This window comes from Anopheles coluzzii, chromosome 2 (genome assembly GCF_943734685.1).
Source record: "Anopheles coluzzii chromosome 2, AcolN3, whole genome shotgun sequence".
Lineage (NCBI taxonomy): Eukaryota > Metazoa > Arthropoda > Insecta > Diptera > Culicidae > Anopheles > Anopheles coluzzii.
This window is the reverse complement of record NC_064670.1, coordinates 9759589-9778692: the sequence shown is the minus strand read 5'-3', so window position 1 is coordinate 9778692 and position 19104 is coordinate 9759589. Positions and strand designations below refer to the sequence as shown.

Genomic DNA, 19104 nt, shown 5'->3' with positions numbered 1-19104 from the left:
TGGTGGTTCAAATCCATTGAGTCACTAATTAAAAGTCTAGTCACTTAAATGGAAAATAAAACAGAAGAATATTTACGGAAACGAATTTCTGTTAAAGTGAAGTTTCGTAATCACTTGCAGCTTTACCTTGACAATCATACTAGAAAACGAAACCATATGAAAATACCTTTTATATGTGAGAAATTCATTGAACTTAAGCGAGCTACCGATAAAACATATTTTCGCAAATAATCTTCAGCTTTTTTAACTTTTGGTTGTCGTCTGATCGCATGTAGAGAAGATTGCGCTATTTTTGCTCTGCGAAAGATATATCGCAATAAATATGAACGGCCTTTTGTATATTGAATGGTGCAGAAATTGCCTCGAGCCGCTAGCTCATATTTTATAACGCGGGACACTGGCAAAGCTCCCGCTACTCACGGTTGCGTAAAATTCCCAATTGAAACCAATAAACGCACAGCTCGAAACGGTTTGTTTGCGAATGTGCAGGACACATATTGTGCGCTGTCTGATTTATGGTTCGCTGGCTGGACAAGTGAAAATGTAAATACCAAATTTATTGAAACCGTGACCCAGTTAGCGGAGGAAAGCTTATAGTTGTCACAGCCAAAATGAAGATATCATACACAAACACATACAACCACACCAAAGAAATACCAATCTCGATGTGGAAACGTTTAACAAACGATTATCTGCCCTGAAGAGGAAGATGGGGGCGAATCACTATGAAAGTCCTCAAAACTCAACCATCTGGACCATGCAGATTCGATTGCCGAGTAAATGGTGAGTCGATCAGAGTGTGCCACTCGACGCGTGAATGTGAATGTTGCACGGACACGGGACATGAATATGTTTGGACCGTATGTTACGCCGGAGGGTTGCAATCTGTTAAGTCGTCACCAGTTTTCCGACGCTCACACACACACAACATTCCACCCAGTCGATACCGAAGAATCACAAAAAAGGGAAGGTAATCGTTCGGTGATTGAAAAGTAGACACACTCGTGACGGCCATTTTGAGGATCTTTCCTTTTTTATTGTTGCTTCTTCAGCGTACGTACGAAAGTGGCCCCAGATTCGAAGAAGTTGGCCTCCCCTACTCTCCGTAGAACCGTAGAGCCTTTTGGGCATATTTCGGCATTCCTTTGAACTGAGTGATATGCATGATTCCATCTAACCGTAACAGGTCTGACGGATAAACGGGGCCAATCTTCCCCCGTCCGTAGGTACGCGTGTCGCTTGGTCAAATTGCCTTACCGCGCCTGTGTTGGACTGAATGAAACGAAAAATAATGGCTGCTAAAACCTCAAGCCCCCGACAGACCAGCCAACCAACTCGAGAGCCCTTGGCGTGTCGGTTTTGTAACATATTTTTCGACTCGGTTTGTAACCTTGTTGGTCGCTCTCGACCCGATCGGTAAAAATAAATTTTTCCATACCTGTCCAACCGGCTGTGTTGTTATTTGCCCGGGTAAAGCTTTTACCCTTTTTTAGTGATATTTTGTTGTAAGCGAACACTTGCACTTACCTCGAGTGACATGTTATTTGCATTCCGCTATTTTTAAATTTTTTGCATTCGTAGCTTTGTGATGTCAATAGGCACCGTGTTTTTCGAGTGGCTACGGGTTGCGATTGAAAGATTGGTTGAAATTCCTTGTTACCTTTAATGATGGATGGGGCCATAAGGTTCTACAAAAGACTGGAATTTGTTTTGTAATCCCCAAAGTAGTACAGTATATTTGTTTTTATATGAAGCGCATCATCTTACCTGTTCTTTTCGTTTCGTCGTCTATGCTGATGTGAATTCAGTTCAGTGGTGAATTCTGGCACAAAATCCGTTTGCGAAAACATAAATTCCCACCACCTTCTTACGAGCGGGAGGACCGGTTGACGTTGTCTTGTTGCACGCTGGGAGGAAATTTCATTTTCTTCCGATTTTCTCCTTACGCTCCAGTACATTTCAATCGAAATTGATCCTAGCGCCTCGAGATATGCCCCGAGAAAGCGCGAGCACGAAAGCATCGGATAGGGGAGGGTTTCTCGCGACGAATTGTGTGCTGCGATGTTTTTCGATACTGATACTCGATGGCTCTGCTTCCTTCACGCCCAGACTCACATCTTTGGATAAAGCCGGAGAGTCTGCCGGTTCGATTCGCCCGGTCACTTGGTGGATAATTTTCAGCTCGTTAGCACAACCGGAAGCGAGCGAGCTTCCCGGTTTCCGTTCCAAAATGATGGGAGGTGGTGGGGTGGACTAGAGGAAGACACAGGTCGGAGGATGCAAAACGGAGGGGTATTTATGTGCACCGAAGCTGTTAATTTTGACAGCTACGGTAGCGCGACGCTGCGGACTTGCCACTTACCACTAATCTTTCCCCCAGGACGCCCTCTTCAAGACACCCGACACGTTCGCCCTGGCTTTGTGTATTTGCTGGTGTTAGTGGTGGTGATGATGTCAGTGGTGATGGAATGTTGTTGCAAAATGTGGTCACCAAAATAACGAAAACAAACAACATCAAATGAATTGCTCGGTTGGAACAGGCAGTTGATGCTACTCTGTCTCTCTTTTCTTCTTTCTCTGTCTCTCTTTTTTTATAGGAACTGTTGGTGACCGTGTATTGAGAATTTCACATCGCGTGGAGAAACCATTGGTTGGAGTTGGTGGTGCAGTAAATGAGCAATGTTTGCCTGTGTTTACTTGAATGTAGAAACGAATGTGCAAAATCGCTTCCAGTTTTAGTACGTTTAGGCTAGGCACGAAGCAAACTGGGTGCGCTGTCAATGAAGCATTTTGATTGGTGGCACGGTGTGTGAGGCATCGGAATCAATTTGCTCACCAGACTGACAGAATAATGATGAGTTTTCGCTGAAGCTTCTGGGTCTGCTGCTGCTGAAGCGTTCGCTGTTGATGGTTCCATATCCTTGCTCAGACACACTAGCTTCCGTGTGCTTGCTGGTTGATTGTCATCGTTCTTGGTTGGGGGAAAACGGCAGTATTGTTAGAACAGGACACCAGAACAACTGCCAGCGCTCCGGTAGACAGCTAAACGTGACTTTGATTGCGTTGCAAAGATGACGATGCAAGAATGTAGAATCTTGCTTAGTCTTTTCGATTTATGGTCGAGCGAAAGTGCTGTGATACAGCGTTCTGCTTGTGCTAGCGTGACAGTTACATTTTACTGCGCAACTAACGAGTAAAGGTAGACCTGGTTCGAGTGGAAGCGAACGGGTGCGATCGTAAATTCATCATCGTTGGGTTCGGGCTACATTTTATGCTGATTTATCGTCCAGCGACCGGCGTTCGTTGTTATGGAGTTTGCTATCAATTGTATTGTGTATTTTACTTGGAAAGGTTCTGTGCTAAGTAGCACAAAATAAAGAATGCATTTGCGCTTCAGACTTTCATGGTTGATTTATTTTGCATTTTCCCGTGTTAGTTTATGTAATAAAAGTTATAGTAAAAAATGGTTAGATAACATTTCAATTTTAGTAAATAATTCGATTTCATTTTCATTTTGATTTTCCAACTAATGCAATTGAAAATGATTTGTACTACGCATCGAGTCGCATGGTACTTTATTACTGTTGGTGGAGACGCATGGTGCCTTGTGAGTTTCACCAGAATCCACATGACAGTTTTGCGTTTGATTTGTCTAAAATATGAACTATTTGCCATATAAGATATCATTGATTCAGCATTTGATGCAAGAATGTTGATTAGAGCTTCACGCAAAGAATAATCCTTGAAATAAGGCAAACGTAAAATATTTTGTAACAAGTTTTTACTATTTAGTTCGTTTTAATCGATAAAACTGCGCTAACATTATGGCATAATAATGCAATCCATCAGCAAGTCACAATATTAACCTTGAATGTCAAGAATTAAAAACTAATCGGTGGTGGTTTGCTGATCGTAAGTGCAGCAAATTGTGTAATATGCTAATTAAGCCCTGTATGCTCGAAGTCGGCATTGAAATTGTGCACTGCTAAGTGTGTTTACTATTAAACAACAATCACGCCATCCAAATTTCCTTTCAGAATCTTGTGTTATTCAACGACCACGCACGTCCTCATAATTATGGTCCGCAACGCCTTGCAGTTGCACTGCAAAAACCTGCACGATACATGGTTGCAGTACTGCAGTACGCTTACACTATGAAGTACAAAGTAAGTGGAAGCAGTGAAAAAAAAACAGAACTATTTCAAGAACGACAACATTCTTCACAGGGTTGCTGGTTGTACAAGCAACTGTCGCTACCAGAAAAATTCAATTACACCCAATCTTTCCTCCCGGGCATGGACCGTTCTTCTCCCTTCATCACATGCAGTGAGTAGACATAAACGTGCTATAATACAGGCTTTAAGCATGTGCTTTCACGATCACATCACGCCGATTTGCCTCTCCTCCCGTAACTTTATCACATGGCAGCATTCAGTGTTTACTCTGGCGGAGACAGCATGCAGCACATGAAACTTGGTTGGAGTAGTTTACTTTGCAAGTGGAGAAAAATCGTGCAGAAAATGGTTCCCAAACCCCCATGCCCAGTGTCGGACGATAAAGGGCTCAACCTGCACGAAGCTGAACAAACGCGTGTGCTCATATCGGACGGACATTTATTGTATAGGAACGATCCCTAGCAACTAGAAGCAATCGGTGGTAGGTGATGTTAAGCCAAAACAAACATCCGTTACAAAGAGGTTGTCCAGTGGTTTGGATGAAATTTGCAAATATTCTCTCTTCACCAACCGTTACTGATAAAGCCTTACTGTAGGTATGGGAAAAGCTTTCTTTACACTAGCACAGGGTGGCGGTCCTACACACTTTACACAGCTCAAACAATGAAGCCACAAGGAAATGAACAGTTCGTTCGCCGTGTGCGTTGCTAGTCCTCTCGAGAGGAAAGGCGCGCTTGTGGCATACGTAAACTTAATTCAGGACTTTTTTTCTTTCATCCATTTTCTGCCAGCTCGGGAAAGCTGTACAGAAAGTTCGAGTTGTGTAGTTGTGAACGCTTCACAGGTACAGGATAAGCAATTAAAATTCTAATGAATATTACATGCAACCGGGCAGGCACAAAACTACAATGATGATAAGGTATTTTGCGTTGTTATAGTGGTAGGGGCGTTTCACAACCTCTCTGCCTCCCAAAAACAGACGGGTCTGAGTTATGCACCCAAGTTATCTAGGGATTTTATACCTCATAATACCATGCGTGCCTCCGATCCCTTTCCGAGTTTTCTTGTGCATAACGTTCCATTTATAAAGATAAAGATATCAGTTAATAGATACCAGTTAGGCCATCACACCTGCTTCACAGTGGTTTTCACAGTACTCGATGGAACTCGCACTCGATTGTTACCGTATCAACGCTACCGTCAACCATTCCCGACCATCCGACTACGCTCAACAACCCTGTGCCTCGATTTTCCGATGCATGTTTGCATTTAACCCAACAAATTGGGCCACAGCATTCGACCCTGCTTCCCACATGGGCATGGTGGTGAAAGATGAGGCCGAAACAAAAGGTGCAGGCGACTTGTTCCAGCGCTGCAGCTGGCAGGGTGAAAACAGTTAATTCGAAAGCCAACAACAGCTGTAGCAGACGGTAGCAAACAAACCACACAGGTGGTTTACATTCTGTTGCATAATTTCAGTGAAATGCAGTGCGGAACAAGTGTTGAGCTGTACGATGCTGTTTGGATGGCCTCATTTCTGCTGACCGGACTGGAAGAGGATATCCCGAAGGATCTGTGTCCGCTGGCTTTGTTCACTCGCTTTTATCAGTGCAGCAGGAGGTTTGTGTTTCCCTACTCGTGAACAAACGCACCGGTTTCGATCCGGCTGATGGCGTTTAATAAAGGGTCTGCATGCGTTAGCAAATTGTTATTGTTCATATGTGAGTTTTTAAACTATGCAACCATTTGAAAAATAATCAAGAGACCAAAATTGAAACATCGTTTGGGGATTAAAGCTGCTATTTTAAGCCCCCAAAGGTGTGTCGTACAGCGGTCGACAACTTCGCTTCTGCGGTGCACATAAACAGCTCATAATCATATTACATTATCAGCATTCTGAAGGCGTAACATTAATGATTCCCTGCGGCGACCTCGACAAAACAACTTTCGAACAGTACTTTTAACGAGCAAAAACGATTTTCATCCGCACGCAGCGTTACACGGCACAATCTTAATCCAACAGGTTTGCCCGGGTCGCCACACGAGCCCTGTTCTGTTTTCTGCTGAACGTGGCTTACGTGTCTAGAATGCCGTATCGGTCTATCGATGATTGGCCAGCGGGTTCACTCGCAGACTAGATGGAGGCGGCCGCAGTAGGAGACTAATAAATGCGTCTAATGGAAATCGCATCTTTATGATCACTGGCTAGTTGAATCGTTTGGATCGTTTTCGCACCACATTGCTGATTCATATCCAATACACGTTGATGACTCCCCGAGGGACACTTTGCACGAGGTTAGAGGAAATGCCCGTTATGTGTGTGTTTACCGAGTGTGATCTCCAATGCCCGGTGTTTCGAAATCCATCTCACCATCGCCAAGGCAAACAAGGAGCAAACTGGAAAAAGGCAAAAAGAAAGTAAACTTCTCAATATCAAAAAAGCTCAAGACAACACACTGAAGCCATCTATTTCTTTACGCTTTTGTCCTTCTGCCCACATGAAGATGAGGCGATGGATGCTTCAGTCGACTGTACGGCGGAGGGTGGGATTATCCGGCAAACATCTTACTTCCTGGCCGGTCTGCCGGTGGCATTAGGATTAAGAATCGTTTCGAAGGTTTCGGCTTACTCCCGGGGCAATAAAATTATAAATTACGGCACTTTGTGTCGCCGGGTTTCGTAGCGTTTGTACGGGCAAAGTACGGACGGAACCCTTTGTACCGTTTAGCGTGGGAACTTTTTGTGTTGAATTTTGGCCACTCTCTTTTCGTTTGCTTGTCTGCTTTTTTTGTAAAATCGGACGAAAATGTTTTACTTCGCGTTTTAAGCAAATGGCACTTTCAAGCCACCGTATCCTTTCGCGTAATATTTTTTGCTTTTGTTTTAGCGTTTGACATTTTTTACTTCTTCTCCTATTGCTTTTGCTTTGCCTGAAGGTGCAAAAAATCTGTCTTACCAGCATTAAAATGGTCTCCGTTTCCGTGGGAGCTTTAAGATTTTTTTCTTTTTTGGTTGCACAAAACAGTCCGCCCAGTCGGTTGACGGGTTTTGCGAGAGTTCCTTTTTTGTGCCTTGTGTTTCGCTTGAATCAGGTTGAATCAGGGTTTATCCTCAACACTTGCCGGTGCAGCTAAAGCGGAAAACGAAAAGCGCCATTTGGATGTCAGTCACGTGTTTGGCTTATGACGGTTTTACACCAGAATAAGGGCTAGATGATTAAGGCACGGTCGTTTCATGCTGTCAGACAAGCGTTGCAAAGCATATTTTGCTAACAGAATCGCTGACATCGGATCATTTCGCTTTTCATTTTCATAGTGTGTTTACAAAATAGCTTTTCTATTTTTCAATTGAAGGCAGAGACGTGGAAAATGATACGTACCTTCTTTAATAACATTTTCAGCGCAAAGATAATCAAATAGTTGCTCCTTCCCCCGTGGCACCGAAACAGTTTAAATCCATTCGTGTATTTTCCCGTTCCAAATAAATGAAAGAACATTTCCACCAAAAATTGCATAACGTTTCACCCGTACACTGACGCAAACATCGGCCAAAGGGAGCAGCAACCAGCTCACAGCCTTCGGAGGTCGGTTTGGAAAAGCCATGCAAATGAGCTCATTTTAGCGGGCATAAGTAATCCTACCCTCTGGAGTTTCGCGCTAAAAGTTACCGTAACTTTCACTGCAGGCGATCGACTCGCTCTGGCTCCGTCATTCATAATTCGATTAACCAATTTCCGTGGCCGATCTATTCGAGAGAGCGCGCGCGATTCGTTCCATCGTGACCGAGAATGGTTGGAGTGGGTGGGAAGAGTGTTTCCCACTCGTTTTCCACTCATCCGTCGTCATGCTAGTGGGACGATAATCAATAATATATTAATGATTTATGATCGCAAATGTTTGTTACGCAAAGTAGCGACGTCACGCATCAGGGGACGGGAGGAGTGGAACGGGCCCGGCTGTATTTTGGGTGTCACCGCGCGGTTTGTCATCGCCAGCGGAGCGATTGGATGTTTTTTGGACGGGCAAATGAAATTATATTTGAATGAGCATTTATTGATTTTCGTGGGCTGAGTTGAGGGGAGTTTGGAATTCTTCGGAATTCGATGAAGATTGCGCCAGTCATTGGTGGTTGGCGGAAGTGTTTCATTAATTTTGAATGATCTGTGCCCTCAGAAACCGGTACGATGGACAGCAAATACATCCAATAGTAGATTGAAAAGAGAGAAGAAGGGAAGGATTCAACACAAACGTACGATCAAAGACAGAGACGATAGCTCTGAGCTCGTAGCTGTGCTTCTGCGTGCTTCAAAATTGGCTTCCACTGCGTTGCTATTTCGCTGATGAAGTAGTAGTGGTATTCCGCTTGACACATACCACACAAGAGATCCAAGGTGAAGTGGTGCTCGCAGGCATGAAGGAGAGTACGCTGGCGTCTTTCCTTTTTCATTAAGTGTGGCTGCCAGCGACACCAGCTCTCGCGAACTTACACTGTCGAAGCCACCGTCCGTCTGATGACCGAGACGCATTTAATTAGTTTATCAAAAACTGTGTACGGATTTCTACCAAGGCAAGTGCACCATCGCACTACCATTCGAACCCGCTGTTGATTGAAACATCTGCTCCGGCGGTGTTACTGGCGTTTTGTTTGCTGCTCGATTTGAATGGATGCGAATCTTAATTGAAAATGTTCTCTTTTACCACTGCCTGCCTCTCGCTGAACCTACCGGCCTTTGCATTATCGATGCTGTAGATAAAAACCAAGTTGAGCATTAATTAAACCGTTCCGCAAAGAGAAGGAGATTGAACGAGGCACGCGCTTCCGACGCGTAATGACGGTTCATGACAACACACATTGGTTTGGACCGTGAATCTGCATCCCGTATACGCGTTCGAACTGCTAGCGATCGCGGATATACAGTATTTGACCCTTTGAAAGATAAAAATAGTAGCGACCGCTAGCCCATCCGGAAATGCTTGTCATAGCGAGTAATTTGTGCTCAACTTGCCCGGGAACAGGAATGACAGCGCAAAATGAATAAATCATTGGAATTAATAGTTATATTCTTTATTTCAATATAATTATAAATCTAACCCACGGCTTTACCATTAATTCCAATGCTTCGATTTGGTGGAAGTTCACGATCTAAAATAATGCATAATTTACAATATGAACCGCAATTAAACTCGCTTCAATTCGAGCTGCCTCCCAATTGGTTGGGTTACTCTTCACTGGAAATCGGTCTGGGATGGTTCAATGATTACGGTAAGTAATTTCATTCGAAATGGACCCGAAAAAACCCAGGGCACAGGTGTGGCTCTGGAGGGCCACGTGCAGCAGCACCAGCATCAATAATGCTCGTAAAGAATATGCCTTTTTTGTTTGCTAAATGAAACGCATTTATTTTCATCTACTGCCCAACTGCGGGTAAAAACGATGTGTAGCACCGTTCCTTTCTTTCTACCAATTGGGCTGGATGGATGCATTCACACCCGAAAAGGCTCGTCCCGTGAAAACTGCTACTAACGAGTGGTTCGTCTAATAAAACAGGGACAAGATAAATTAGGCACAATGTAATCAAATTCGAAGGTTTCGTTCCTTTCGCTGCTTCTTTTTTGTGCCCGTTACAGGCACTTTACTCACAGGTTACAATGGATCGAAAAGGACTGGCGTGATGGTGGTAGAGGTGTAGGGAAGGTTAAGTAGTAGACCCTGGTTAGATCCCCTAGGTCAGCAACACACGAATAAACAAAAAGAGAAAAATATCTAAACGAAAAAGATGGCACCCAAACTCGTGGAAGCAAACAGAGGTGTGGCTACGACAAAAAGCGGCCTGGTTCTCGATGAACGTAATGGTGGAAAAAGGCGTTCGAAACGGTTTTTTCTTATGTTTGTGTGGGATGGGTGAAATCGGAAGGGAGGCCAGAAGGCAGCGAAGGTGCGTATGAAAGAGACTACAGAGAATTGGTCGAGCAGGTTATTAGTTAAAAAGGCTTCGGGTTGAGAAATGGGTGCATTAAACATCCATTTTGGGAGAAGCGGGATTCGGTTCGGGAAAACAGATTAGTGAAAAACACAAAGATGACGAGCGGGTTCGTAAGCAAGTGCAGAGTAGAGTTTTACGACGGCGAGGCATCAGCTGCGGAAGGTTTGTTTAAGCTTGCTGGTGAGCTGGATCTAAGCGTAAAGTGCTTACAACAGGTGTTTGCTAATTGGAAAAAGCTTTCTACAGTGTGGCCGGTTACTGTCAATAGCGGTGGCAAAAGTTACCGTAATGGCTCTCAGTCATGGTAGGGTTGATAAGACGCTGAGCTGTTATTGAGGATCGACATTGGCTAGCTATGGGGTGTGGGATTATTAGCAAGTTATCGCTTATCTGCCAACAGTCTAAGCGAGGATGCATTAGAGATTCTCTTGCTTCATAGCGCACCGGCTAATGCAGCGTTTGCTTTTCATCAGCCTCTGAGATGTAGAATTTCTGCACCATTACGCCGTAAATTGGAAGGGAGAAACCCTCTAGGGCTGAGACGAACTTGTTGTACTCGGGGTGGTTTATTCACTTTTAACTCGACGCCAACAAGGACTAACGAACGCAACGACGGAAAGGCACAGTTTTAGTGGCCACGGGGGAAATTCTGCGTAGAAGCATCCTGGCCGGAAATTGGACAGTTGTTGTTTTCTCAGTTCTCGTGATTCACTGGCCTACACAATGCCTCAGGCAGTTTGGGATGTCAAACGGACTGGGAAATGTCAAGACCGGCTGCAAAAACCACAGATTTGCAACTAAGTAACTGTTCGTAGCGAGCAACATGTTAAGGGGGAAATTAAACAATCTCTTGTCTCCCAACGTGGGTGAGAGGTCGAGTATTTAAGACGAGCACATTGTGCGTTGTTGCCGAGTGGTTCCTTAAGCCGTGGCAAGATAGCAGCGTTGTTGCACTGGTAATTAAATTGGAGATTTCACACGAAGCGATTAATGGCATCCTTGGAAGGTAGACGACAGAAAAGGTAATTGATTTTCTATAGAGCACGTTTGAGCACCGTATCACGAAGAGGGGGCCAGAGCGTCGTTTAATTTCTCGGATCGGATATGCCTTGGTTCATTCATTCTGCCGTTGTGTTAATTAGTATCGATTGCCTTTCGCTTCGTGCGTCCTGTTGGCGTATGCGGTAAGTCGAAACGCGTCTGATGGTCAACCTCAACAGTTAGTGATTAGTGCAGGTTTGAGGTATGTAATCTAAACTACCACCACACCTGTGCTCGAAGGGAACGAGCGACAAACACGCAACAATGTGTTGCGCCTAATCCATTATTTATCATCCATTTTCAAGGGAAACCGAGAATGTGATATTCATTTAATCGATACGAATGGTTACCAACATGGGGCTTCAATTCGTGGGGAGTTAATTTCGATCGATTTGCTAACTCTTCAGAGTGCTATCATTTGGGCGCACATTGGGATGGCTCGGTAATAATCGTATTTAGGTTAAACAAGTAAGTAAAGCCGCTGCCTTCTAGAAACGGTTAATGGAGTTTTGCCTTCTTGATGTCACCTGTATGTTATTTTTTTCTTGCCTATCTTGTGCTGTCAGTTGTACCTTGACGGGTTACAGGTTCTAGAAGTGATGAGTAGTGTAAATCGATTAGGTGCTCGAACCGCGCTGCTGCTGTCAGATTATACTCAATTCCTTATTTGAGTTTGAGCCAGCCATCCGAACAATTTACCAACGACATTATGTCATTAAGTGTGATGATCTGATCTCTACGAGGGCTCTTTGGCATGAGACTGCCTTACCTTACACTTCCCCATTTCCTGGCATCCCCATCCAAACGGGCATTTTGATGTCATTGAGTATACTAAAGGATGCGTTTTCTCCCATACGATTCGTTATCGCCTTAACTACGCCTGCTCCCTGGTAATGGTGCTAGAGTATATTATTCATGACAAAGCTCTTGACGAGTAAATTGTGGTAAATTTTATTAAAGCCTCCAAGCTACCGAGCTGTCGCGTGTCACTCCTTCTATCGTTCAGCCATGCGGTCCCCTAAGTACACTAGCTGAAGGGCAAGTTGGGCTGAAAATTTCACTTACCGCTGCGTTTATACTTTGAGCGCAAATGGAGTGAAGCTAATCTGCATTGCAAATATCCGTACCCGTGCTCCTTCCTTTGGTGCTCACTTTCGCCGTTGTGTCGTGTCGAGTGAGCCAAACGAACAGCAGTAGTTGGCACATACTCTTTGTGTGCCCTATACCGACCAGTTGGTGTCTTTTGGGAAATAATGCCAAGTTCAGGCGATAATGAAGAAGTTACCCACACTTAAGGAGGGTATAAATTCTGGCATATTAGCTAAGGCCGGTTACCCAGCTACCTTTGGCATCGGTTTTCTAAAATGGCTCTTCGGTCTTGCGAAGATGTTCAATGCATCCTTAGCTAGCGTCTGCTGGAGAGGAAGCCTTTGCGACCAATTGTTTGAGAGCATAAGTTTAGTGGTAAGCTCATTTGATGTTCGCATACATTATAAACCTTGCACCGAAAGTGCTGCATATTGATGAAGTCATTGCAAAGAGAGCTTTTGATAGTTTGGATATGAGTTTGAGTAGAATGTGTACGGATTATGGTCAGGAATCATTTAACTTTTATCTAATTTAAACAATCTTCAAACAAAGAAACCAACAAACAAAATGAGGATAGCCTATTCATTTAAAAAGGTTTCTCGTGTTTCAACTTTCAAACAAACAAAAGCTGAAATAACAGCTCAGAATAATTAAATTGCTTTAATTCTACTACAATTTCTATCAAAACTCAGAACATCTTTCGTTCATCAAAGTTAGGATACCATCATTGAATAGCTGCTCAAATTATACAAAACAATGTTAACACATCCCACTGCCTGCAATGCCGGCTGGTTGCAGACTACAGACACAGACACATCCAGCAACTAGCAGACACATCCAGCAAGATTCGCCCATAAATTCGCTCTGTTACATTTGATTCGAAGCCGTAAAGTATCAATTAATATGATCAGCCTTGTAACCAACAAACAGGTCTGCCAAGCATCCTTCGAAGGTAAATACGCTTCCACCGTTGAGTAGTAGCACAAATATTTCATACACATTCCAACCGCGCAATAACCTGCCATCATTCGGAATGTACAGCGCACACAGGAAGCCAGTTAGCTGCTGCTTCGATTAGTTTATCCAATACACCCAATGGTAATGACGTTCGTAAACGGCACTCATCTTGAGGGCTTGCATGTGTGGCCTGTGGTGTGTACATAGTAAATAAACATCCGCCCGTGTTGCCGTGAGCAGCTCAAACCGACGGATCTAGTTCAGCTGGCCTCAAATTCGAATTAGCCAGTAGATTAGAGTGGTTCACTTTTCCCAGAAGTTAAACGGACAAACACACTGGAGCCTGATGATAGCCGTGGTCTACCGCTGCCCTATGGCCTTTTTGAATTTCGAGGAATATAGTTGATTGAAGCAGATATAAAAAAAGAAACAAAAAAAAACTCGTGTGAAACCTTTTACAGTAATGCGATAAGTCTTTTGATAGTTCGTTGGATACGATTTAAATGGAAAATCATCACCGACCGCTTGTTACGCCAACACATGGTGATAGAAAGCATCATGCGAAGCGCCATAAATGTAAGCTTCTGTAACGCCTCCAGCGGTCGTGCCACCATGCTCCAGTTCCATGTGTCTGTCAGAAGTGTGTTGGGCGTTGTACAATACATGACGGGCTGAATGATGGTGAGTGGTCCCTTTCTAGCCACAACTTGTTAGAGTAAAATGATTGTTTTTGTTTTACTGCTTAGTAATCACTGTTCATTTCCATCAACTATCGCACAAAAAGAGGAAACAAACAAACCGCACATAGAATGCACAAGATTACATTCTGCGGTTCGGAAAACGAAATATATTTTACTCGGTGTATCTTTGCGCTATGCTATGCGCAACCAAGCCACGGTCCTCCCATTTTCTCATCATTCACTTTAAGCGCCACTGCTGGAAACGACTGTCCTGATGGTTGCACCGTGTCGGAGGATGGGATTTACGCCAGCCCCGGGTTGGTAACGTTCGATGATAGTGCTGGTTTTCCAACATGTATGTATGTAGTTTTAACGGTCTCTTCCACATACCGCTCCACAATGCGCTCGGGAAGACTGGAACGCTCCTAGATATGCAATTACATGCAGCAAAGAGCCGACCGGGAAGGTGCGCGATCGTAAGCTGGGCGATTTATTTCGTAAGAGATTCGTTGTATCATACTGTAAAGGAATATTTGTGTGAAATCGAACCCCAGTGTCGGTTACCTGTACAAGGTGGATGCTGTTGTGCATGGCACTGCCCCAGTACTATGGGCAAAAATGCAAGGTGGATGCTGTTGTGCATGGCACTGCACTCATCGTGTTTGCACTGAACTATTTCCCACTTATCGGTGTTAGCATTCGAATTCGAGCGAATCATTCAAGGGGATTGTATGAGGAAAGATGGTGTTTTTGTTGTTCCATCACACACAATGAGAAGTTGGTGGTTTATGTTGTTCCTTTCATTTCACGCAAGCTTCGAAAAAAGGACTACAAGCTCTTTGCCGCATGCACACAAGACACTGACCAGATGAACTGTTTCAGGTTTGCTGATGTTTCCGAATGCTCCTATCTGTATGCTTCACACCTATTTCATCCTTGTTTTTGTTGTTGTTTTGGGTCGGTCTGTATGGGTTTGGGTAAGGTATTTTGTATGGAGTTAAGGAAAACATGGCGCATCCTTCCTTCATTGGTCCCAGTGAACCGGTTCCATTTTACGGGAAATTGAAAATCAATCCTCTTAGAAAGTATTATTTTGATGGCTATGGGTCGGTGTGTGCGAATGTTCGCCTGAATGTATGTGTTTTGAAGTGTTTTCAAAGCCTCAATATCAAGCGGGACCGAAACCAAAGATTCCAATTTCCAAGAGCTTGGAACGTACAATAGATTACGAGTGTTTGTTAATTGAATGAGGCGGCATCTTCGGTGTGGGAGCAGTAGGAATCTTGGCACCCTGAACCACCGTGAAGTTACTTTATTACCTGTCGATTTGATGAAGTTTCAGCATTCCGATACGTTTTCGGTGTGGAATCGATGGAGCGAATTGAGAAGAGGAGCACAACAAAAGAATCTCGCTTTCAATTCCGTGATTCGCACTAGTGTGGGTGGTATCAAACCTGTTTCGAAATTCCGTGACGATACGGAGCGTGGCAGAAGCGAGAAATGTTCGTGGAATTTGGTCATGTTTTTGTTGCAATGTTTCTCCTTCAGGTTTGTTGAACGACTGGTGAAGAAATGTTAGACAGCGATATTGATTATAGTTTATTTAAGGTATAGTTGTTAACAGGTTGAGCAAAATCGAGACAGTGTTTCAAATGTGTAATAAGAATTATGATTTTGCAATAAAGTCTCGTTCTTTTTAAGTGGTCACGAGTTTGGGGAAACAATTTAGTGATAATGCAAAACATTAAGCTGTTTAGATTACCAACCAATCGAAACAATTTGATGAAATAAAAGAAAAATGCTTGTAGTAAAGAGTTATAATTCGATCAAACATGTTTTATCAAACAAATTGATCGTTGAATTTTGATTGCTAGATGCAATATGATAAAATAACAGTTTGACAAATTACAGAATAACAGGTTCTTTACGATTTTCTGCCTTTTTCTTGTTGTTTAATAATGCTTAAATAATACTTCAAGAATGTCTGTCTGCCCACTGATCGTGAGTAACCATTTTGAGTGTTCGTTCGCTTCCTACACATTTTACCACATTTCTTTTTAACATGCAGAAGCTTTGTTGTGTAGGTGGGTTTTCGCAGGCACAATCAATACCACCACAAAGTCACTCTTTTCCATTTTATAAAACGATGAAGTCACTACGTGGAAATGAAAAATGCGTGGTGCGGCCAGTTAAAGTGATGATTTATCATTCCGTTGAATAAATCATCAAACGCTTCTACTGCGAGGCAAATAATTAAACATGCATAATTTCCACTCAATTAGGTGCTCTATTATTGGAAAGCTTAAATTTGCAATCAAATTATGAGCAATTATATGAAGGAAGTAATGCAAACAATGAACATACTGTAGTATGTTTGATTTTAGATACGGTTGCCATGTAATGTGTTCGGAGAAAGTTACGGTCACCATATAATGTGATGATCGTACAAACGGCACAACTGATCATCAAGTACCGTCGCGGTAGGTCAGTGTGTCGCTGGCATGTATCGAGGTAGAATGAAACGTTGGTCGAAGCGGACTTTTCAACACTTGATCGCCCAGGCGATCATAGAAACTCAGCAGATATGTTACAATACCAATAGATCATAAGCCTTGATGTTCATATATTTACCCATTACGACTGCAAATTTATGTGTCATTAATGTATTAATAATTAAAATAAAATCAAATTGTGTTTTAGTTCTTCATCGACTATAATCTTCTTCTTCTTTGGCTCAATAACCGTTGTCGGTCAAGGCTTGCCTGTACCCACTTGTGGGCTTGGCTTTCAGTGCCTAATTGATTTCCCCCCATAGCAGGATAGTCAATCCTACGTATGGCGGCACGGTCTATTTGGGGATTGAACCCATGACGGGCATGTTGTTAAGTCGTACGAGTTGACGACTGTACTAAGAGACCGGCTCAATTGATCGACTATATTTTGATAAAAATGTACTAAAACATCCTTGTAATTGATAATTATTTCAGGATGATGTAGATGTTTTTGACGTGTTTCGACATCATTACATTTTGAGCCATTCAAAGCCAGAACGAGTGGCCAGCGTTTTAAAAAGAGCGTGTGTTGATGATTTTATCACTACTTTGTGCGTGGCTTTGGTGCTAAATGGAATTGCAATTCGAAATTGCCCGCTGGTATCTTCTCTAGTTCGCGGAAAACCTTATCAGTCTGAAAAAGAAGGCACCAGTAACTTGAAACTTGCGATAAAAATGGTATAAAAGTGATGAACATTAAACAATCAAATTCAATTTAGTCACTGACTCAGATCATCTATCTCAGAAAATGTTTTTAATTTACATGATCAGGGCTATATTGGGAGCTTAGCAATAGTAATGCTTATATTGAATTTTCACATCCTAAAATCCAACCTACACAAGAGATACATCTAATCACATCATTGATTTGAGATTCTGCTTATGAAAAATGTGAGATCAAAACACCTCCGGCTTTATCGTGTTTGTGTTTGCGTGATTGCGATATCTTTACACCATGTGGCAAATCCTACGAACCTTTGTTATATTGCATATCATTTCTATTTTTTGTGGAATATCCAGTCGTTCTGGGATAAGGGAATAAAAGGCAAAATGCGTTCTTATACAAAGAAATCCCAAGAAGGATACTAGCCGACGCAATTCAAAACGGATGATAAGAATAACAATAAGCTGTCACATTTGAACCAGCTCCCTATGAACCAATGAGGATTACTGGGGATGATGGAGCAATACTTAATCTGGGTTTGGGATTTAATGACCTATATTGGTTAAATACATCATATTCTTCTCAGAAGCAAACCTACTGCCATTGATAATAAATATTTTAATAGCTTATTGATTTATAAAATTACCTGTTTAACAACTTTTAATATAAGAATCGGACCAAATTTCATCGGTGAATTTATTATCCAGGCATGTTCCTTAACGAACAATTTCCACCGGTTAGACGAGTCGACGAAGATTTATAATTAAAGCATCACCTTAGTAGCTTAGTAGCTGAGTGTTATATTAAAACGGTCGCAGCCTCCAAAGTATGCTTAGCGAATCGACACTTTGGAAACTGCCACAGCAGATCTAGATATTAAATGCAGTGCTAAAATTTATGACTGCTCCCTTTTTTTGGTTTACGACCCAAAACCAAAGCTCGCGATGGCTGTCTGGCCTTTGCTGGTGGTATCGAGCGGCCACTACTGGGAATGGAAAAGGATGTGTTTGCTTCCAAGGTGATGGCGATCGAGTTTCCGAGGTAATGGAGTTACTGCTCCATAATTAAATATATTAAGTGTTGATTAATTAATTTACGCCCGCAAGACCTTCGGCCCGGGACTAGTCCGGCCCGGGTCCATTCGATCCACCGGTTGAGCGATGGTGATGACGATGAGGATGATGACGATAACGATGATAATTGTTGTTATTGATGCGAGGTAAAGAAGAAAAATGTTTAGAGAAACCGAATACCGAAATATTTCATTGTTACCATCCATAGCTGAGATCATTGTTATGTGCCCATGGGTATTGTGGAACACGTTGGCACTGTCACTTCCTTTTTGCAAACGACAACGAGTATAATTTTCTCCGTAGCAGTTTCATTGGTTTCCTCTGCCAAAAAGCAACAGTTATCATGTCAATCACGTGGATAAACCAGTGGTCTCCATCCTGTGGTCTGCGGACCACTTGTAGTCCATGGCGTTTACAGACGTGGTCCGCAAAATAAATTATTTTCGAAAAAGAAAAGCTTATTACAATACATTTTGTGCATTTTCCCCCAAAAATGCTCTCAAAGGATGTGGGTCGTAGCAAATGTATTTTCAGAGCCAAGTGGTCCTTAGGATCGCGGACCTAAGGTTGAAGAGCACTGGGTTAAACAAAGGAAAAGGCTTACAAGCATTGTTCGCACTCGTACGGGTTCAGCTAGATGAATCGTGTTTCAAATCTCTTTACAGAATTTTTACTCGACATCGCAATTTCTGAGGAGTACAGAGGATTGTAACACAACAAAAATGCATAAACAATGTCTTCGGTGGGAGGAAGATAGCTCACTTTAAAAGAATCGTGTGGAATTACCAAGAAACATATCGAATGATGCCGCTTTCTTAGATATGTGATACAAAACCAGAGTTATGCTTATTTCCATCGTTTCACCTCCATTCCATTTGCCGTTTTTCCAT

At 42.8% G+C, this 19104-nt stretch overlaps 1 protein-coding gene across 3 annotated transcripts in view; it reads left to right on the top strand.

Moving 5' to 3' along the window:
• Window positions 1-19104, top strand: part of LOC120950787 (allatostatin-A receptor-like) — a 141933-nt gene that overhangs the window by 18338 nt on the left and 104491 nt on the right. The window lies entirely within an intron of this gene.